Here is a 24264-nt window from a genome sequence, read left to right on the forward strand (position 1 = left end):
ACTAAACTAGAAATACCACCCTGCTGTATGCCTCCGCCAACCAGTCAAGTTGCAGTTTCTTCCATGTCTGTCCAGACTCATATAATAGATGTAGTGAAAACTTTGAAGAAATGCAATAAAAGGTATTAAGTGTATTGTTTGGTGAAATGTGGATTATTCACACACATTTTCAACCTGGCAGCACAGAAGATCTGTTCAAACACCACAGTTTTAAGATTAGTGTCACCAATTCACTGTCCGACCAACTGTCTTTCTTTTTATCCTATTAGAAAGTTGTGTGAAATTTTGTCATGATTGGCGTATGAATTCTTGAGTTATGGCCCAAAACGTTTTATGTGAGGTGAGAGTAGGGCTGGGCAATAAAACGATCTCGATATGGGATTGTGATAAAATTCAGGGCGATAACGATGATTAACTAATGACATATTTTACTCAATATGATAGATCTAACAGCCTATCACACAGCAGAAATAAACTCCATTCCATTTCAGAAGGTGGCAGTAATGCACACCAACCGCCAAAAAACGTCAATAGAAGAAGAAGTTTTTAGCTTGCACATCAAAGTACACGCCCATTTCCTATGCAGAGCATTGTTTGAGCTACCGGTGGTGAAGAAAATGAAAGAAATGAGTGGAACCAAGGTGCATGGGCATGAGAGCACCGGTGTTGCGTCAAGAGACAGTAAACAACATAAGCATCCACCTTTTCAACTTCCTTGCAAGATAAAACACCAGCAGGGGGCAAGAAAATGCATGCATTGTTGGAACCCATCATTAGCTTGTGTTTCCCTAGGGAACATTTAAACTGGTGCACCTTTGTGAGAGCAGGTGGTGAAAATTTCACTGAAATTCCTTCCTTGACGAGGAGACGCGCATTCAGACACATTCAGCTCATCATTTTAGAAAATTGGAGACGCAACCGGTAGGGAAATGGACATTGTTGTGTAAAATTGTTGCCAGTTGTTAAGTGCTTATTTGTGTTGAAATTTGAGACCAATTTTCTTGATTGATTTGAAAATGCTATTTGGGAAACAATGATTGATGGCAATCTAATGGACAATTGATTCCTTTCATATTGTATTGGAAATGTATCATTTTCAGTTAATATATTAATACCATATTGTTGACAAAAAAGGTAACACGATATCAATAATATGGAAGTGGTTTGGAAATCTCAAAAATGACAAAGCGCAGATTAACACTGTCTGCAAAATATGCCATTCGTCAATTCGTCAACCTACCCAATTTTTTCTGTCACTTGAAAAGGTACCATCCCACACACAGAGTTTAAAAATGCGGGCCCATGTTAACGTTAGTCTGCCGACATGTTTTGTCCAACGTCCTAGTGGTTCTTCTGCTGTTAACAGGGTTATCAGGGCTGAAAAACAACAATCAATCGTGTTGTCTGTTGCGACCATTGCCCCACATGAAAAGTGAATGTGATAGTAGTCACAGCTTTTAGTTTTATTTACATTATTTGCATTTACATTACTAACTTGTACTGTTTTGTTAAGGCAGACAAAGCATGTTTGCAAAGTTACATGTTATTTAGATGTTATTCAATATATTCTTTTATCACAAAATATATTCTAAACCAAGCCATGTTTGCACAGTTAAATGTTACATTATGTTATTCTATTTTTTATGTTAAACTATATTCTAAAGTTTAACTAATGGACCCTCTGGTTTCTTCAGGCTTCAGTTATTATCAGGATACTCTTCAAACTGGCAGCATTATCAAATTATTAATCGTGATAAATATCGATATTGATCAATATGGAAAAAATTATCGTGATCATATTTTTTGCCATATCGCCCTCCCCTAGGTGACAGTAGCTATGTTTCCATCCACACGTTTTTATCCGAATTAAGTGATATCGAATGAAAAATTCCTTATGGAAACTGTAAAATTCGATTGAATTTCATGAATATCGACTCAAAGGAAATACGTTTGGTTTCATCGGATTTTATCTTGATCGATATACGGCTTATGCGATAAATGCTGATGGAAAAGTTATTTGCCGATAAATAATGAATTGCGATTACGTTTTAGGTCATTTTATGGTTGCAACCCGCTACAAAACGAAGAAGAAGTTTTAGTTAATTTCCGCCCAGTATTTCCGCTCTGTTTGCACACATGGCGGGTGTCAACAAAGACAGATGTAAAACCAAAGGGTTTCCGTGAAGTGTCTCTGAACCACGATCTCCCAGAACTGTTTGGAGCGCTGTCGTTCCCACACCACAGGCCACCTCCGTTGTCGTCGGGCATTTACGTGCATCTGCATCTGCATCATCATAGCAATGTGTTGATAGCATTGTTGTTTTCTTATTATAGCTTGATATGTCACTATCAGCTGGCACATAAGCACTATTACAACTTGTGCAATATTGATCATTTGTTGGTAGATGGCGCGATCCATTTTGTCTAGCAAAACTTTGTTCACAAATGTTTGCTTGAATGTTGTGCGGTTCAGTGCGAAAATGAATGGAAACACCTTAAAGTGTCTCAAATCAATTCGATAAACCAATTTGACCGCAAAACGGCATGTGACGTCATTACGCACAGGTTTTTATTCGCTTTAAAGCCGTTGGATGGAAACACACTTTCAACAGCTTTATTCGCATGATTTTTTTTTTTTTTTACCAAACTTCAGATAATTCGATTGACAATCGGATGGAAACTTAGCTAGTGACCCCCAAAATGTAATTACTTCATCCTTCAGCCCAAGTGGACATTTCTGCCAAATTTGAAGAAATTCCCTCAGTGTTCCTGAGAAATCACGTTCACGAGAATGAAACAAACAAACAAACAAACAAACGGACAGACGGACGAACCTGAAAACATAATGCCTCCGGTCACAGCTTTCCCTGGCGTGGAGGCATAAAAAGTATTGAGATTTCCAACCCAGCTCTAGTCATGACAACTTTACACCATAAAAAAATCCCTTTTGTTTAGCTTATTTCCCCTGCGAGGTCAAAGGTCAAGGCCGGGATTTAGCATTTTACTCATGTATACTTCAGCAAAAAGACCCTTGTTAGAACTGGGCCTCATACTTTATGGTTGAAAGAGAGAGAGTCTCTAAACACGAGACCACCATGACACCAAAGCTACTTACGAGTGTGTATTTTACACAGTAGCAACTCAGTCAAAGCTTCATCCCGTTTGTTCCTCACAACATGTTGGCATTCTTTTTTTTATGTGGAATGACAGCGTGTTCAATTTGTGTAATTATGTTTCATAGCTTTGAATGTGTTGGATCAATTTGTCACCTGAGGCTAGAGGTATTGTCTCTCTCTCTCTGTTAACTGTCTGGTAGCATGTATATCCATGGCCAATATACACACTGTATGCTATTATGGGGGATAATTAAATGTGAGATCATCTCCCTGGTAACAGGCGAAGGCTTTGTCAATCAAATAGGAACGCTATCGCTCATTAAGCTCTAGACAGGAAAGAAAGTGGGGGAGGATGAAGAGGAGGAGATCTGAGACAAAACCTTTCAAAGTGGCTTAAATTCCTTCAATATCGCACATCAATTTATACCCACCTAACAAGTGGGGAGGTGAGAGTGAAACGCTGTGAGCTAGGTTTCTGTAATAGTTATCTCAGCCCTCTGGTGAGTCATGGTCACTACATTGCATTAAGTCGGCTGCTGAGAACAGCATAAATTCAAAGACCCAATGTCAGGGTGGCCTGCAACTTAGCCTCCATAAATCCTTTTTGGTCATTAAGATATTCCTTGGAGTAAACAGGCTAACGCGGCAAAGCTCCTTAGTTGCTCCCGTGTGGAGTTTGGGAACGTTGATTAACGCGTGGTGGTTTCCATTCTGCTGACTCATTCAGGGACCAGCTCTTCTTCCCACCTCGTTCAAATAGGAGGAGGGCAGATAAAGGGCTCCAACTGGTCAAACAGTGCAGAAGAGTGTGAGATGGGCTAATGGGAGCTGCGTGGCCCAGGCCAATTGTGTGTGTGTGTGTGTGTGTGTGTGTGTGTGTGTGTGTGTAAGAGAAAGTCTTTATATTTTTTGCTAGTTTACATCTAAGCCTGTAGAAAAAACTGTTGGTTTGAAAACAAATCACACACAGAGATGATACATATAAAAAAAAAAGACAGAGCAGCCAGGCTGCGCTGCATGTTGGCTGAACATAAAGCTAAACAAGTTACAGGCACACATCCACACCCAGAAACAAATTGGCATGATGTAATGCACAAAAGAAGAAGGAAAAAAAAAAAACACAACATGGTTTGCTCGCTTCTAAAATCTAACATCATTCCAGTCTCCTACCCTCCATCTCCTGTCTCTGCTCAGCTGCTGTAAGTAGGGCACATCAATTTTTCACACTGCCTCTGTCTTTCACTCAGTCTGTGGCTGTGGCCACAGCACCTGTCTGGACCACATATGTCATTCCCCTCTGTGTCCCGTCACACAGCATCCCAACCAGCCCTTCAAAGAAATCCTCCCCTCTGCTCCTCTGTGGTCCCTTATGTATGCTTCTCCATCCATCTTCCTCTCTTTCTATGGGATCTCTGTTCCCTCAGCTGTGAATCTCTCACAGTAACATGCCATCCATCCTCTAACCGTATGCAATATGTAATAATCACAGAGGCAGAGGCAAACCCACACAGCCACACATACATGCCATGCAGAGGTGGCCTGATAATGACATGGAGATTAAATGGCAAAGAGAAAGCATGGACTTACTGATGCTGCACTTTAGAATAATTCAAACACACACACACACACACACACACACACACACACACACACACCTTGAATTTTACACAAAAATTCATGGTTCAGTTTAGGGATGCAAATTATCGATTAATTCATTAATCATTAGTTGATTGACTTTATCGATCGATTAACGATTAACTGATAACCGGCTTTTTTCCTGAGAATGTAAATTTCTCACGGTATCAATAGTGTCTTTAACATAAAAAGCAAAATATTGCTTATATACTGAATAAAAATGCATGTTATATTGCTCAGTTGATGTTTTATTGTACCAGTTGGGATACGGTACAGATAATGGCATTTATGTAGTTTAACAAAATAAATTACGCCCAGAAAATTAAAATACATAAAAAATAATTGTGCACTGGCTCACCTGTTGCATGTGAAACATTAAGCAACATAAAATACATTTTAAATAGAAATCTAAACAATATGGGTAGGCTTAGCCTACACTATATTAAGCCTACGTATAATAATCTGGTAAACTATCTGGAAACATTAGCAGCAACCCACATTACTCGGTTGACACCAGCAGGAGCGAATCCGTCGTTGACGGCCAGATTTAACGTATGTACAAAGCAAGAAACTGATTTCCAACTGACTCGTGTGGGGTTGTTTGCTGAGACAATGTTCCGAGCGTTGTCGTGCACACAGGCTATTACACGACCGGTGAGTCCCCGTGACTCCACAGCCTGGTTGAGTTTGTCAGCTAAATTATCAGCTGTATGTCTCTCTGACAGGCTCTCCGTGAGAAGCACTGCTGACTTTACCTGCCAGTCGTTTCCAATGTAGTGGCAAGTGATTGTTATGTAGCTCTCTGTAGTCAGTGCCGTCCAACAATCCGTCGTCAAAGCCACATTAGCCGCGGCTAACTGTGTTTTTAGCTCAGCCTTCTTGTTTTTGTAGCGTGCTTCCAAGTGGGTAGTAATGGTCGCTCAAGAAGTGATATTATATCCTGGCTCCATGTAGTGTAATAACTCCCGAAATCCCTCACCGTCAGTGATGCTAATTGGCTTCATATCTTTTTCGATCGAGTAATGCCCTCCGCTTTCCTGTGGTCACATACTCGCCTTCCCACCACAGCAGCGATTGTAGGTTGTGAAGGCGACAGACTTCCTCCCTGCAACATGGCTGCATGCAAGTTATGAAGGTGGTATCTTAGCGAACTCGTAGAGCTGCTGAACTTAAATGTAGTACCGCAGAGTTTACATTGGGCGTCTTTGTCATCATTAATTAATTTGAAATGCTCCCACACTCCACTCCGTTTTGACCGCCTCATGCTTGGTTTCTTTTTTGCCGCCTCAAGTTTGTGTCGGGTCTCTCGCCGCCCGCGAGAATCTCGTGTCACGTTCAATTAGGCCTACGTCCTGTGGAAAACGGTCTTAGATTGCAATGTTCAATTAGCCGACAATTAATTTAATTTAATCGAGTAAATTCTTATCGACAATTAATCGATAGTCGAGCAACTGTTTACATCCCTAGTTCAGTTGCATCGTTCTGAATTAGTTATTTTCAGTAGTGCTGTATGGATGCATGTGCCTGCACTGTATGTAAAGTGTGGGAATGTTATGGATGGCTCTAAGCAGGTACTGTATGTGATTGGGGAACATAGTGAGCTGGCAGGAGAGGGACGACACACACACACACACACACACACACACACACACTAGAGGCACAAGTGCAGAGGAAGTCACTTGGAAAGATTCCAAATTTCATGTTGAATTTGGGAATTTATTGTGACGGTAGCTGAGCTGCTCTTTATTTCAGGCAAGGTGGGGTGCACACACTATAAAACACACACACACGCACAGGACATAACGTGAAAATTAATGAAACGAATACAGAAAAAGAACCCCATCATTAGACAGACAAAGGTCTTTCTCTAATTTCCTTACATGTCTTTAATGTACTTTCTGACGCAGCTTGTGAGAAATGTCAGCTCAATTGGTGTCATGGTTAAAGTTCAGTCGTGCAGTTGATACAACTTTTTCCTGACTGAAATATGGGTCAGGTGTGACGGGACCGAGCCTTTGCTGGAGGCTTCTGCTGTAAAAATGTTAAATAATTCACACTAAAGGGCAGTTTTGAAAAGCTTTAACCACCTGAGCTAACCTATCCAATATTGTACAGGGGGCAAGTCACAGCCCACACTGAATAATGCACTTTCATTTCAGACTACTTCAAAGCTAATATATCTCTAATACCAAAAGGGCCCACCTGGGATCTTCTTCAAATTAATATTTGGGCCTGGGCGGAGCAATGACAGAAAGATTGAGAGGGAGGTCTCTGCAGGTCATGTCGTTGATACATGAAAGAAAGGGAAAAAGCATGAAAGAAATGTATTTTCTATAAAGATGAGATAATTTACAATGAGATAATTGTACTTAATATTTGACATTCTTTGCCATTAACGCTCCTAAATGAGATAACTAGGATGTTTAGAGTCTGAAATAAGCTTGAACTGAGCCAGTCAGAGATAAGATTTGACATTATGAGTGAAGATGAGATATGTAAAAAGATTGTTAACATCAAGATAAGGGCAAAAAAAAATTGCAGCAAAACATGCGCAAATGTGCGTTTGTCAGGGGCCGTTACCTCACCAGTAGCAATCTGCAAAAGTGACAGCTATAAAATAGCAGTAGCTGGTTAAATAAAGATGTCTGGAGAGGGTTATGTGGTGTCTTTGGAGAGATAATCCATTTGTCAACCAAGCTGTGGGCTGAGGACAGGACCCAATACCCAGAGACAGACGGAGAAGAGGAGGAAGGGAAACACTTGGCGTTGGAGGCGCAAACAGAGAGGAGGGGTAGGAAATAAGAAATAGAAGATGAAGGGGAAGACAAACAGGAAGAAAAGACTGAAAAGAGACGATTGAGTGATTAGACAGATGGAGGGTGTAAACACAGGAGAGAGGGAAAGAGCAAGGAGAAAGTATAGAGTGACAGTGGCGAAAGATGAAACTGAGAGCTGAGTGTGTGGGGAGGAATCGTGAAGCAAAGACTAGCTGGAGGCTTTGAGATACTGTATGAAGCAATAAAACAAGCAGGCCAGACAAGAGAGCCAGAGGGAGGGAGGAGGGCAAAAGAGCAAATGAAATGAACGACGAAGAAAGATGAAGACCGAGCAGAATCATAAAGACATCTGTGCGTGTGCGAAAGGAAGTACAAAAAAAGAGAGAAGAAGGAGGTAGGGGTAAGAGAAGAGAAAAGGGAAAACGAGGATGGAATGAGAGAGAATGGGAATACAACAAGAGAAGATAGAGACGTGAAAAGGGCAGTGGAGCGGCAGAAATCAATTCCCTCTGGGGGTCGCAGGATCGGGGCAGTGGAGTGCAAATTTTACATAATAAACACTCAATAGGCTATGGCCGCAACACAAGCCATCAAATTGCCCTCAATGTGCAATGAAAATTATCCTCATTGCTTCCCTTCCAAGTGTTCCCAACAGGAATGGAGTTGCTGTTGACTCACTGCATGTATGGGCAGTGGAGTGTACTTCTCATAAGGTCGGCATTCAGAGTATTTTAGACCGCCATCAATGACAAGACATTCCTCCTGCTCTGGCAAGCAGAGCTAGTGTTGTGGCAAAAAATTTCACAACAATATGGTCGTGTTTTCATGTTACGTTCTCTTCGCGTGGGATGGACGATTGTGAAGGGCAAGATTCTCGTTCTTGGTTGTGTAGAGTTAAGTTCGTACAAAATGTAGTCCGACCATATCTAAAGGCAAAACTGTTATACCTGTTCTAGCCACAGTCAAAGGCTGGGCAAAATGTTTCCAGTCATGGAGACCATAGCTGCATCTCATGGCCCTTATTTGATAGCTCCTCGACTGAACTGGAAGTTATCTCTCCCATGCCTCCTCGGAGGGAGGGACTAAGACGCAAGGAAGGGAGGCAAGTGGAGGAGTCAAGGAGGCAATTTAACCGACATGAGAAGAACCTCATGAATCATACATATGGGGGTAATGGTACACACTTTCAGACAGTGACTTTCAAAAGTGACAGAAGTAGTTGTGTAAAGAATGGAGAATGAGGGAGAAGTTCAAATCCTGCCCTATTATCTCACCCCTTAAACAACTACTGCCAATTGCTGGACCTGGCCACCTGAATTTCGAAATCAGTTAGGGGGGAGGGGGTTTCAAGGATCCGACGTCTTTTTGTTAAGTAGACTGGCACCTTTAGTCGAGTGTAGGTTTAAATATACTGTGCATGGTCAATCTTATATAATTTATATCCATAAGTTTAACATTTTATTACTCTGAACAACTTTTTTTGATTTTGGCATATGTAAATCATCATTGCTTCGTAATTCGTAATTACAACTTGGCTGTTGACGTGGCTGGTACTCACAAGTCAGAAACTGCTTATGATGTTGATCGCGAGAGCCGAATGATCTAAAAATCCTCAATCTATGTGCTTAATAACTGGCAGTTGATCGGCAGTGTGAAGATGAACTAATCAATGTGATCCTCATTGGATGGACAGCCAAGGCCCTTATTACGCAAACCTGAATATTAAGTTTGCATGTTGCTTTTGTGATGGACATAAAATGAGAGCAGTTGTTTTTAGTTTAAGCAATAAGCATGAAGCAAATCTTGTGTCCAACAAAGAAAATGGAACTCATTGTGCCTGGATATGTTGTGCTTAATGAGTTTAGATAGGACTTGAGAGGATTGCAAGCAATAATGCTTCCGAGTTTTGAGGTTTAATCTCATTGATGATATCACCTTTGTGGCCTGAGCCTCAGCCTTTATCCCTCTGTGCTGCTATAAATCAAACATATGCCTCCTCTCTCTCTCTCTCTCTCTCTCTCTCTCTCTCTCTCTCTCTCTCTCTCTCTCTCTCTCTCTCTTCCCTCCCCCCCTTCCCCTCTGTCTTGTCTTGAAGTATTGCTGCTTTTACGTGTGTAAAGTTTGCTTTAGCCTGTGGATTCTGCGATCAAAGGTATCAATAAATAACTCTCACACACACACACACACACACACACACAAACACACACACACAAATATGTGCACATGCTAGCTCACACACACACACACACACACACTTGCGTACAAACCCTTAAACATGCCTAGCCAGAAGCATCTTCATTATTAAAATTCCCACAACCAGTGTAGAAGAATGGTTGCCTCCCCACAATTATCCCGTGCAAACACTGACACACTTAATAGCTGGTTTTCATTCATTCAGCAGGGTTGTTTCCCTTATGTCTGTTCTTTCTTGCCATTATTTTTTATACTCTCTGCCCTCAGACTGGCTGCCTCAAACCTACTCTAATTGCATTGGGGATCGGCCTTTAAAGGGTTGCCATAGTGACCGGTAGAGCCTTCACTGCGCCACATGCCTTGCCCGCTTTCCTTACTTTAGCTAAAGCTCAATCGCTCGCTATCTCGCTCTCTTTTCTTCTTTCACGTGCCACTGTCCTTCCTCCTCATCTATACTTTTCCACTTCACTCTATTCACCCCTTAATTATTTCCCACTTTCCCATGCGGCATGATGAAAGCGAGGGGAAGGCCTCCATGAGGATGAGTGATCTGCAGATGTGGGAGGAGAATGCCTCACCAATAAACACTTTCCATGCATGGTTGCATGCACACGCATACACACACCCACATACACAGCCCCGAACCCAACCCCAAACATGTAGCTGGATGGCTTTGAAAGCCATCCTGCTGTGTTGGCCAGGGGTGCAGAAGCAGCAGGGATTGAACGGCAGCCTAGCCCAGAGAGAGAGAGCGTGTGTGTGTGTGTGTGTGTGTGTGTGTGTGTGTGTGTGTGTGTGTGTGTGTGTGTGTGTGTGTGTGTGTGTGTGTTCACAGCTGGCCACCAGTAAATACATGCCGGCTGACAGCTTTCACAATGGGTAGGCACCGTTGTCAGTCATGGAGAAATACCTCACCAAAACTTTCCCACACTTCAACTTTAATCATTGAGGTTCTAGGTGAATACACAGTTCTCAGGAATGCAGCAGTAAATAAATGTGTTGTTGTGTTTCTTTATGAGGCGCTTATTTCTTTTCAGCTCTGTTGACAGAACGTTGATTTCGGACAGTTCTGCAAAACCCTGGATTTAGCTAGTGATTATTGCATATAATCCGTAAAGCCCTGTCAAGGTATGGCTAAGGTTAGCAACTAAAATGCTTGGTTGGTCTGTGACAGGACACAAACTGCATTCTTCAACATGAAAGGCCACGTATTACCCGCTCATTGACCCTGATTCAGTAGGGATGCACCGATTTGATACCGATATAGGATATCAGGTCGATACTGACTCGAGTCAAATAGCTGGATTTGGTATCGTTGACAATGGGGCCAATCTGTTTAAGTTACATTTTATCCTTATATCCTGTTTAAGTTACCAATGTGTTACTGCATTCAAAGGGCATCTGTAATTCCTATTATAGTATTACCAAGTTGCTACTGTATACAATTCTGAAAATGTGTATCTATATATTTATTTCTTACATATTATACAAAGTTATGAAATTAAGTTTGTTTAAGCCAAACCTAGGGGTGACCAGACGTCCCGAAAAATTCAGGACAGTCCCCAAATCCAAGCAGCTGTCCCGAATCCCGAATCCTGCACTAATTGTCCCGAAAATTAGAGCAAAGTCTCAAAAGCAGAGTCTCGACAAGTTATAGTCTGATAGAACATTAAAAACTGTTCATGGTGATTGCAGGCAGCCACGAGGAGTGATTGGGTTTGATTGTGTTTGTTTTGTTTGTTTCATAACAAAATTTACAAATTTTTACCCATTCTCATCTGGTCACCATAGCCATAACTGATGTTGCCTTACACATAAAAGAATGATCCCAGTCACTTCCACACAGTGCGGCATACAGATTTAAACCCCGGTATCGATATCTGGACTAACAAAAGTTGGATCGGTGCATCCCTACTCTTAAGGTGGGTATGATCTATGTCATCCGACGGACATCAGAAGGCAAAATCCTTTATAGTAACCCCAAACCACAGGTGATAAGACTGCTGTCATTGAGAGATAATCACATTTCACCCCTGTGATCATTTCGGACAATCTTTCCAAAAACTGAAAAAGAGCTTGAGGGAGAAGGTTGCCTGCGTATGTTAGAAGTGCGCTCTGTTGCACCTGTAACCACACAAAAAAAGTGATGTCACAGTGTCCCAAAGTACACCTCACTTCAGCATGGTTAACAAAAGTTAGACTACTCTCTAAAAAAACAACCACACACACACACACACACACACACACACACACACACACACACACACACACACACAAAAGAAGACTATTACAAAGAAGATAGATAGATAAACTTTGTGGGTATCACATTCAGTCGTCCAAATGGCTGTGTATTAAGTTGCTCTTATCTGTGCCACCTGCTGTTTAAACCGTAAACAAGTCCAAGTGTGTGAGTGTGTGTTGGAGAAGGCATTGATCTGCAGCCATGTTCAGCTGGGTTCTTATACAAAGCCAGCACCAGGGGAAGTCAGAGCCCCAGTAGATGTCAGTTTATAGCACACATACACGTATACATACAATAAGCCCCACTCTCAACACACACACACACACGTTCACACACACACACACACACACACACACACACACACACACACACACACACGTTCACACACACATAAACACTGACATGAGCAATAAAGCGCGAAAAGCCCAACAACCTCTGCAGCTCTACTGAGCAGGGTAACCTGAGCATGAAGAAGACATTGCTGCACAGTGTCTGTTTTTCTTTCCCTTCATCTCCTTTATTCCCGTGGGGCATGGCCTTTTATAAGTGTGTGTGGCATGCATGCATTTCCGCAACTAGTTAAACTCAGTGTAGGTGAAAGCCCATACTGATCTAGCCATTTCCTCTTCCCATCAGCAGGCAAGCAAGCCACAGGGAAAACTACAAATTCTACTTACCTCTACCTCTCTTTCTTCCGGTCTCTACTCCTCTCTGCCTCCTTCGGCATCTCCACCCTCTCATGCATATTCTTGTACAGTCTACCTCTTCCCAATATATCTCCATGCCTTCCTCCTTCTCTCCCTCCATTCCCTACTTCAATCTGCCAGTCCACTTCTTTCTCATCCCTTAACGCACAAGTTCCCCGTTCACTGTCCATCTTTCTCTTTCTGCCTTCAATAATTCAAGCAGCTTTTCTCTTGGTGTACAGTTTCCTACCTTCAGACACACAAACAGCGAGCCTGAGAGCTCGAACATCAGTGATGGAAGAGTGTGTGCCTGAACAAGCGTGTGTGCTGCAAGTGTGTTTATAGCAAGACTGCTCTGCACGTTTAAAGAAGAAATGGAATGCAGGGGCCTCGGATGCATGTATTTTAAAATGTGTGTGGTCAGTGTGTAGGCTGTTCTGTATTTGTGTTGTTTGTGTGTAGACATTGCAGTGGGAGAGTGTGTGTGTGTCACAATATACACACTTATTGGATCATTTCTACAAAAGTCCATACATAAAATCATTTTAAAAGGATACATTGTTTGTCCTCACTCAAAAAAGTAGACTACCTAGAAGGCCAAACACCTCTGTGACCTCTCAACCTCTGTGACCAGCGCTCTCAATCTGTTTCTTTTAGGTCAGCTAGTTAGCTCATTTTTGTTTTTTCTGCATTCAGAGCGTCACTATTTTGTGAATGAAACATGTCTGAGAAACGTAAAATCTGTCTAACTCATTATCAGTATCTAAACAGAAAGTAAGGTTATATCTGGAGAGTTACCTTCATTTTGGTTTTCTTATGAAGGACAGGACAGAAAGTGTCATTCTTAGAGGAGGAGGGGGGCTTCAAGGAAAAAAGGTTTGGAACCACTGATCTAAGGAATGTTGTGTTATTTTAAAGTGCTCATATTATGCTTTTTGGCTTTTTCCCTTTCCTTTATTGTGTTATATATATTTTTGTGCACATTATAGGTTTACAAAGTGAAAAAGCCCAAAGTCCACCCCAAAGGGACTTACCATCTCCAACAGAAAACACTGTTCACAAACTGCTCTGTTGTAGTCCAGCCTTTACTTCCGTGACGAACGTGCGTCACTTTGTAACACACGTTATAATGCACGCCTAGCTGCTAGCATGGCACTCCCTCATACTGACAAGCTAGTAGTCCTCACCTAGCTACTGCGCATGTGCGACTCCCAACAAAGATGGAACAGAAGTGAGAGGTCTCACTCTGTAGCTAAAACAGAGAGCTCAACACACAGGGTGAAAAGAGGAGCTGCAGCAATGTGCATTACAACAAATGTATGGTGTTTTTAGAAAATTAAACCATGTAAACCTATTCTGGTACAACCTCTAAATACAATTAGGAACCTGAAAATGAGCATAATATGAGCACTTTAAAAAAAGTAATTTCAAATCTTCCTAGTTTTAAATCATTATTAAACAGCATTTTAACAGTTAAAATTATCATTTTTATATGGTCAGATGTATCAACCTTATATTTACACAGGTAATTAACAAGTTTAACAAGCTAACATTAGTTTGGTCAGTTCAGTAACCTGGCAGTTAATGGGTGTAAATACTTAGTAACAACTATGTAAAAATTAGTTTGTGTTGCAACCTCTTATTTAGTAAAAGTCCACTTAGTAAACACTTATGTTATAATAAGACAAAATTTGAACTTACAAAGAGCTGGCGCAACCGGCTCCTGGTTGTAAGTTGTTTGATACTACCTACACTATTGGGTAGATTAATGGATGGATAGATGAGGTAAGAGGCTGGAAAAAAAGAAAAATGCTTACTTAACCACCCTAAAATCCATTAAATCTTCCACTGTCTTGACGCTTCTAGAGAGAGCGAGAGAGAAGAGCAGTCGAAGGGAATGATGCAAAAAGATGAAGCCAAAGAACAGCCCCCCGTGCAGCGAAAGGGAATTTTAGGCCAAGTTGGAAAGCAGCCACGGAGTGCGCTTGTACCAGCCTCCAGAGAATTCAAATGGGAAACCGTTCGACTTGACAAGGACATTAAAATCCAATTTATTCACATTATGAGGCCAGTGCGTTTCTGAGGTTATTTTGGACAGCCCCCCTCACCCCACACACACACACACACACACACACACACACACACACACACACACACACACACACATATTGCTTTATGCTCTTCTGGAGTGTCATCAGCAGTATTATTCAGGATTTGTCACTTTGGGCACTTCACTGCGATCCAGGGCGAATATAAGCCTGATCAGTCTTCATGACAGCTCGGCACATGTCGATGTCCATCAATGCAGATTGATTTGAAAGCTGGGAATGGATGTGACTGACTACACACACACACACAGAAATGTTAGTAGGTGTGCCTGAACACGCATCCTCTGACTCATCAAGCACAGACTGACATGTACACAGAAGGTAAATATGTCATGCACGCTATAACACAATTATGACCATGAAGTGGTCGATGATCATTGTTTACCATTAGTTTAGGAACTGTCCATATGCCTGTGATGATTGGCATTAGGGTGCAGGTTGGAGTCTACTCACTAATGGGAGGGCGAGTCTGACATTTCACCACTGTATTACTCCTACAATCCTTCTTGACATTTCTGCATCAGGTGCAAATTTAGGCCTCTTTCACTAGGTGTGTGTGTGTGTGTGTGGAGTGTGGACGATTAAACAGCCCCTACAGGATTTCGCGATGTCGCAAACGCGCCAATTCAACCAATCACTGTGACTTTGGTGCGACTCGCAATTTTGACCAATCTCTGCAAATTTGACCAATAACCGGAGTTTCCCGCGACTTCAACCAATCCCAGACAGTCCCACATGCCAGACTTTACGTCAGTATAATGTGACGGGAGTGAGAGAGAGCTTGTTTCCGATATGAAGACGAGTCGAACATCTCACATTTACCAACAAAACGTACAGCGAAAGACCGTGCAAAACATTTCAGACCGCCCTGCCAACCTGTATACATTTTAACATCAATGTAACTGTAACGCTGTAACTTTTTTTCATTTTAAAGTCAGCGGCTGCTGTTTCAATCCTGTCAGCTCTCTACAGCGGGCAGGGCTGCTCCGTTCCCCCGGCTACTGACGTGCGCACACACACAAACACACACAATCACACACGGTGGATGCAGGAAAAACCGGAGATGAGACGTACAGGATGACCTAAATTGAGGACAGCTACGCTCGTTATTGTAAGTGCAATGATAAGTTAAAGTCCAATAAGTACTTTATCGAACCGTATGAATGTGTGTCCCAGGCCAGGTTAGGAAATAACTAACAATGTAAAGATCAACAAGCCACTGACACATGTTCACATTTGATTCATTCAATAAATTATTTTTTGTCTTAAATCCACCAGCCATTTTCATATTATACCAACATTTGCAGCATCCTGAGCCTTTTTAGTAAGGTTACTAGGAAAACTCAGCCCAGAGTAGTTTTATTCTCCCCGAAACAAGTTTCCTTTTTATTTTTTAAAGAACTATACAAAAAAAAAATCGCAACTTTCACTGTCTCTCGCAACTTCATTGCAACAAACTTACAAAAGACATCGCAACTTTTATCGCAATTTTTTACAAAAGCTCCCGCAAAATCAGGCATTTTGGGCCGCAACAATCTCAAAAAAAGGCCGCAAAATCCTGGAGGGACTGATTAAACCTCTTATTTACCACCACTGCAAACATTTACAGCTGTATTTTTTTCTACCCCATCTATCTTTTGGGGCTGCCAATGTATCTGCGTGGACCCAGGCTCCAAATCCTCACAACGGCCACAAACACAACTCAGTCAGGATTTAATCCAGTTTATTTCTCTATCACCTTGCTCTCATTTAAATAGCAGGATAGGATTCGATTTTTTTGAAAGGGTGTTTATTGTGTGGTTTAGGTAAGAGAATGTTGTGAGGAATCACATAACGCCACTTTGAATCAAAGGCAGTCCAAGCAGTATTGATATTCCCTCACTATACTAGGCTATAAGGAAGAAGCCGCTCTGTGTGTGTGTGTGTGTAGCTGCTATTTCTTCTTCTTCATTGCCCAACTTCAAAAGCAGCGTATCCACTTTAATCTTCTCTTCTCCTGCACTGCGGACCCAAGGAAAGACAGAAGAGAGAGACCCAGACTCTTTCTGCCACTCCTATCCCTCTTTCGCTTCCCAGAGATGCCTCTTTTTCATTTTCTGCTGTTCTCCCTCAATTCCTCTCTAAAACACACTGATGCACATATGCACTTACCCCCCCCACACTGTCTAAACACACTTCTCTTACCACACAATTGGCTGGCCATATAGTGACTTACAGTAATAGTCTTATCTTTCTTTCTTTCTCTCCCTCACACAAACATACACAGTCACACTGCATTGCAAAGTGTTGGCGCAGTGAGGTGAATGTATCAGGCATATTAAGTCATACTAGGAGGGCGCTGAGCAGCAGGGTGGGGGTGGGAGAAAGCTGGCACCGGCACCTTGTGATTTCCACCACTGCAGCGTCAAAAATTGAAAAGCCAATTCCAATTGGTGCCCAGTAATTAGAAGTGACCTGAATGGCTGCACAGAATATGGAATGAGAGAGAGAGAAAGGGACAGAGGGGAAACAAGGACAAGTGACCTAAACCCAAAGAAGTAGGCCTAGTGTTTCAATGGATAGGTGAAAACCATTGAGTCCAACTGTCATCATGACAACCTGATAATGTATGGCAGTCATGTTGTTTACATCTGCAGGATTCAACAATCTTAAAGGAATAGTACAACATTGTTGAAAAATACTAACAAGCTTTCTTTCAAAGTGTAAGATGAGATGATTGATGTCAATCTCAAACCAAGCATTAATGCTGTGTATTCTACATTCACTGTTTCGCCCTGGCTCTTTCAGTCTTTATGCTAACGTAGGCTAAAGAAGTCCTACCTCCAGCACCCTACCTAATGAGCACATGTGAGATTGATCTTATTTGCTCTTACTCTTAGAAAGGAAGCAAATAAGCGTATTTCCCTAAACTGTTCCTTTGTAATAGTCCTTTTAAAATATGTCCATCTCAAATCTGGGTTTGAATTCAGTTGTTTTTCATGAAGCAAAGTTTTCCGGGCTAGGAGATATTTCCAATTGCTTTTAATGAAAATTAAGCTGTTCTTCAGAAATGTCTTCAAAACAATCATCAGTCACTTAACTTCTATCCACCTTATGACACTAAATGTAGGAAAACCTCGCAAACAAGTTGATTTGCATTGGTAAAGTGGAATGATCTCTTTCTATTGGGAGGTTTAACATCTTGTAAAAAAATCCAAATTTTTGTTTGTGTATGTTCCAAAAGAAATATTATTACAAACAAAAACTATAGCCCTCAATGAATGTTGTTGGGCTTAAAGGGACCGCAGTCCTGCTATTACTGACTCACCCAACCCCATCCCCCCCTTCCTGCACCCTCCCTCCCCCTTTAGGCATTCACCTGCAATCACCTCCCCTCCTCCTCTTTCCTTCCATCTTTCCCTATCCTCCCTTTTCATTCCATTCCAGCACCCTCATCCGACCTCTCTCTCTGCTGACCCGTCCCTTATCTCCCAGCCTCTCCATCACTGCTGACCCTTACTTCTTCTCTCGTTCACCCTCTTCTGAACTCCTCGTTGGCTTCACCCTCACCCTGTCCATCTACTTCCAAAGCCTCCAAAACCGATGGACTGAAGCAGAGACCCTGATATCGGAAGCTGGAAATGAGAGAGGGAGGAAAAAGAGCAGAGGGGAAGACGAGGTGGGAGAAGGGAAGTTAGAAAATGTCAAGAGTGAGTGACAGGCGAAATCATAGAAGTTGGAGGAGTAGCTACGTATACTGTATAGATATGAGCTATGGGATTTATTTTCAAAATACACACACACACACACACACACACACACACACACAGTGCATGGCACTATCTTTGTGGGGACCCGTCATTGACATAATGCATTCCCTAGCCCCTTACCCTAACCTTAACCATCACAACTAAATGCCTAACCTTAACCCTTACCCTCACCCTAACCATAACCTAATTCTAACCCTAATCCTAAAACCAAGTTTTAACCCTCAAACAGTCCTTTAAACTTGTGGGGTCCAGCATTTTGGCCCCACAAAGCTGTCCGGACCCCACAAGTATACTGTATTCCCGGATTTTGGACCCCACGAATATAGTTAAACAAGAACACACACACACACACACACACACACACACACACACACCAGTCCACAAGAGCTGTCAAAGAAAATGGTCACACTGGGCTGCACAGGGCGCAGCACGGCAAGCTCAGAGGACACACACACACACAAACACACACAGCACAACACAATCACGCTCTTAATTCCTGGCTGCTTTCACTCAAAATTAAATCCAACACAGAGTACAATAAACACTATTTAACCTCTGCCCAACAACAATTTGGTAATTCAATTGCCTTTTGAAACTGATATGAACAATTTACAGACAGTTGTGGTTTACAACCTGCCAATAAATTCTGTGCATAAACCATATCAGTCTACTGATATAATGTATTAAGTACATTCAGTGTTTCAGCATCTAAATAAGGTATAACGACTATGCGCCACAGTTGGTGTTATTTGGCTCAGGTAGATTACTACTTCTACTACTTCCACCACAGTCCACTTTCTAATGATTATTTGAATGATTGATAAATCTGACATGACTGATCACTTCTTCTTAGCACTTAGTCAATAAAATGTGAAAATTGTCGATCACAAACTCTCAAAGCCCTAACTGACATCTTCAAATAGCCTGTTTTGTCCAACCTACAGCCTGAAAGCCAAATACACCTAAAACATGTTATTTATATATTGTGTCATGCACATTAAATGGCCAGGCCACGAAGACACAAAAAATAATGTTGCAATGATGAAATATGTGTCAGACTCAGACAAGAACATAACTTCTTACATATAGCATTCGATTGCAAGCAAAGAACTTTTCCTTCTGTCCAATTGAGCTTGACAAATAAAATCTACAACAAAGAAGGCTCCCTCCCTAAAACACAGCTCAAGTTTTTTTTTAGAATCATCCAACCCGAAGAACTCATCAGAAATTAAGGACATGTTACATAAACATGTAGTCCTTAAATGGACCTGTAAACCTGCCTGTTTCTATAGCTGATGGTAATGTACGTACCTGAATGTAACAGATCCATACATAGCTTATTGTTTTACATAATTATGTTAAACCGAGAAAGGAGCAAATCCTTTCATTCGAGAAGCTGGAACAAGCAAATATTTGGCAATTCCTCCTTGATAAATCAATTAAATGATTAATCGCTTTTCAAAATCGATTGATACACAGAGCGACTGTTTTGGCATCAATCGTCTTCACAAAATGCCCACAGGCAACTACCTCTAACAATGTACTGTATGAGCATTCCTACAGCCAACATTGTGAGAGAGTTTTGATAGTGAATCGGTAATGAGTGCAGCCAACACTGAGGATGAGCTGGAACCAGTAGCATGACAGGAATAGGGGAATACATGCATTCATAGGCATGGAGTTCATTAACTGCTTATACATACATTGAAGGTTTTGCTGTGTGTAACTGCACACAGACATTGAAGTGCATGCACACACATAAAAACACCCGATCACAGGTGTGGTGAATGTATTCCATTAGTGGGTGCTATAGGTACCAGCACTCTGGCTGTGCTCAGTCTCTAATGGCCTCGATCCTGCAGCCCTCCGGTGATCCCGCAAATGCAACGGACTGTCACAGTGGTGTGTGTGTGTGTGTGTGTGTGTGTGTGTGTGTGTGTGTGCATGTACACTGTAAACCCAGCTTTGCTTTGTAGTAGTAATTAAACTTTTTAGTGGTCACTACTTATTCTTTCATGTTTTATAAAAAACATATTCATTACTAAATCACATTAGTTGTAATAATCAGCTAAAGTATGCAGTGCACAGATCATGTTAAGCAGAGATAACTAAGGATGTTGTACGAAGTTTCTGTACGGGAGATACAAGGTCATTTGAACTGTTCTGTGCTGAAGCAGTGTAAAGGCTCATGGGGAAAAAAAGATATGTTCTGAAAGGTGTCTATCCTAGTTAAAGTGTGTTTTAATATTGTTCTGTTAATGTTTTGGGTGTGCATTTATGTTACCTGGGTTTTATGCTGCGTTCCAGACACAGTTTTTAGCCTGTAAGTTATACGACTTCAACTCATGACTTGGTAGCTGTCCAGGCAAAGTCACGACAAACTCTTCTGCGGCTTTGGTCTGATGAACTGTGATTGAGTGAAAGTCGGTTTAGTTACGTTTATGTACAGCAGATTTGTGCGTCTGATGATAAAAATAATGACATTTGGCACACCGTCAAAGCTGGCTAGCTAAACATTGTGCCGTTGGCAGGGTTCAGGTTAGGCTACCTAACGTTAGCTAGTGGCTACATAGCTGATACTAGTGATTTCTAGTCGGCAACATATTTGGTGCTTCATTTAATAAACATAACCTGTAGTATCGTATGTGTATTGTTTTGATTACAATGTGCGGAATTACTTTACGTTGCCTATTTATATCTATTTATTTCTATTTCACACCGTTATTTACTGCCGTCTGTACAGCATCAACAGGGGTCGCCATTGTTGTTTATGTGTGTGTGACGTCAAAAACTGTAACTGGGAGTACAACGATCTGGTACGAGTTCACAAGTAGTAAGTTACGGGTTTGACTGCCGTTCCAGGGCACTTTCACGGGTAGGAAGATTTAGTGTTCATGTTTATCTACATTTATTGTTGCACCATGACCGAGACCCGGGTGGGGACTGATGGGATCTGGGCAGTGGAACTGTTGAAGTGTTCAATGTCAAACTCAAAGATTGGAAATTAGTAACTCTATCACTTGGGTGAAACTTTCTACGCAGCACAATACATTGGATAACTTCAATATTTGTGATCTTTGTAGTCTTTTCTGTTTTTTGGAACAGAAATATTGAACACATTGTTCTTAAAATCATGCTGATACAAAGGAAAATTAACAAATGAATTCTTTAATAGTGATAAGTAGCTTAAAGTTGATTTGTAATGTTTCTTTACATGTTTAAAGTGACTATGTAACACATTTCTGAAAACTGTGTAATGTTCCATTTGATGATCATAAATGACCTGTAACAGTAAACGAGACTAACAGTGAAAAGAACGCTAGTTTTATATAGTTTCTATTTATGCATCTGCCCGGGTCCGATGTTTCCCGCGAAGTCACAAAATGATTTACGGCAGGTAGACGGCGCTACAGAGCACACATTCTGACTGGTCACAGATTCCGGCTGAACACCGGAAAAGCCTGTGTTATTGTATTGGTGAAAAGTGAAAGACGGGCAAAACCGAGTCAATCTCGGTCGGGCTTTCAACAGATGGAGACAATTACGGGATTGTAAAAGATTTGAAAACGTCCCCGAACTTGCCCTCACGTATGTAATACGTCTATTTCATTCATAAAATAACTTTACAATGCGCGATGTGGTTGTACGCCAGTAGCCAACATTAATTTACGTCCTCCTTCCATTTAGCGTGGACATTTTATTCCTTTTAGTCCATGTTTGCGTTAGCCTATGATTTTCTTTTCCCTTGTCCCCCTGTAACATTACTTACAATGTGGCACTCCATTGGCCGCCCATGTTTACACAGCGGGGGGTCAGATGTAACCTACATTAGGGGTTAATAATAATAATAATAATCACAAACTGTACTGTAAGTATTATTACCACTCTAGTCTATATCCACGACGTTCCACTTCCGGGATTGCTCCGTTGTCGCCGGAAATTCCGCCGTATGTCCCTCTTTTCGGCCGGATGTCCGTATTCTTCTGCTTTCTTTGTGTTATAATTTTAAACTGCGGTCGATTTATGAGGACTATGGTTAACTGCTCCTCAGATCTCTGCAGGGTAAATCCAGACAGCTAGCTAAGCTATCTGTCCAATCTGAGTTTTCTGTTGCCCGACTAAAACAACCGTTGAATGTACACGTTCCACCAAAACAAGTTGCTCCATGGCTCCACTCGGCGCTTAGCACCACCCAAGACGATTGTGATTGGTTCAAAGAAATGCCATTAAACCAGAGCACGTTTTTCTCCCATCCCGGAATGCTGTGTGGACTAGCCAGACCCTCCTCCGCAGCGCTGTGGAGGAAGGTCTAGCAAAGCGAGACTATTACCACTCTAGTTAAATAATAGTACTGCTTCTGCTAACACTGTCTCCATTATCTTTGTCAAAACAAATAAATGAGTTCATTCATTCAGTTGTATTCTCACTGAATTATAATTCATATTCAAGTGTGTTTCCTCATTAGCTGTGGCCGTCACATCGCAGACAGAGGTCAGGGTCCCTGCAGTATCATGTTGGGCCACTGGACCTTTACTCCCCCCTGTATACAGCCAGGTCAGAGCTATGTGACAGCTGTGTGCCCCTCCTGCTCTCTTCCTGGCAGCTGCTGCTGCCTCTGGCCCTCCTCCGGATGAGCCACATTTAACCCAAACTGGCCCCGACTGGAAATTAGCATTGCCGTTAATAATGCCATGTCGTAGAGGTTAACACACTTTTACCTTGGGAAAAATAGAAATTGCAAACTTGCAATTTCATCCTGTGTTCTGTTCTCTAAAAAGCTGTTTTCATTCAACTGTCAAATTATTTATTTCTTTTAAATAATGAATTCCATCAGCTGGGAAATAAACAGGCTTAAATAAATGTTTAGTCACAAATGACAAGTAAATGGAGTACATCTTTCATGACTTGATTAGCATGGGACAAGTTGTTTGTAATAATCTAATGTCATATTTCTTTTCAGCTGAACCAAACAGGACCATATGTTCCCATGCATTTGTGTCTAAGTGACTAATGTGAACAATAATCTTGGAAATTGATCCAATATTGAGCGAAAGGCTATCCGGCAGCCACGGACTGGGCTGCTATGTAATCCTATAGGGAAAATGCGCACCGTCAATGTATGTCTACAAAAAGTGGTGTTTTTGCCACTGACAGGCTCAGTTTGTGATTGTAAGTATCTGACTATGGGAAGATGGAGAAGTCTCGTTCTGAAAACGTGCAAGGTTACTTGCCAGAAGACAGCGGTGTGGAATCATGGATGTATATAGTGTGGAAGGCGATTGGTGAGAGAGGAGTTCCGGGGAGTTTGTTTTTGGAGTACAGACGGCATAGCTTGGCGCTATTTTTATATTTAAAAAATTTCCAATCACATTTTCCTAAAGAAAAATGTTGTTCCAAGATTGGAAAGCTGCAGACAGAGCGGAGGTAAGCTAATGCTATTAGCTAAAGTCATTGTGTTGACCTGGCATCAGTGAGTTACACATGAAAGCATGGCAGGATAACAGCAACTTCTCCATCCCTCCATAATGTAGTCAGACACTTATAATAACAATCCGAGCCTGACAGTGGCAAAAAAAAGCACATTTCGTGGACGTACAATGGCTTAATACTGGACCAATTTCAAAGATTTCAAAGATTTTTGTTCACATTAGTTACGAATGCATGGAACAATAGGGTCCAGGTTGAAAAATACCAAAATTACCTTTTAACCCTTGTGTTGACTTCGGGTCACATTTGACACATGACCCGTTTTAAGTTT

The 24264-nt window shown here is 41.6% G+C and overlaps 1 protein-coding gene and 1 long non-coding RNA gene across 3 annotated transcripts in view; one reads left to right on the plus strand and one right to left on the minus strand.

The window, feature by feature from the left end:
• The window catches only part of dlgap3 (discs, large (Drosophila) homolog-associated protein 3), a 146115-nt gene that overhangs the window by 104529 nt on the left and 17322 nt on the right, over window positions 1–24264 (minus strand). The window lies entirely within an intron of this gene.
• On the plus strand, window positions 595–24037 carry LOC118493370. The gene is made up of 3 exons (XR_004895337.1): window positions 595–605; window positions 15536–15540; window positions 23924–24037. It is a non-coding gene; the product is annotated as an uncharacterized LOC118493370 (long non-coding RNA).

The sequence above is a fragment of the Sander lucioperca genome, chromosome 16, assembly GCF_008315115.2.
Source record: "Sander lucioperca isolate FBNREF2018 chromosome 16, SLUC_FBN_1.2, whole genome shotgun sequence".
Lineage (NCBI taxonomy): Eukaryota > Metazoa > Chordata > Actinopteri > Perciformes > Percidae > Sander > Sander lucioperca.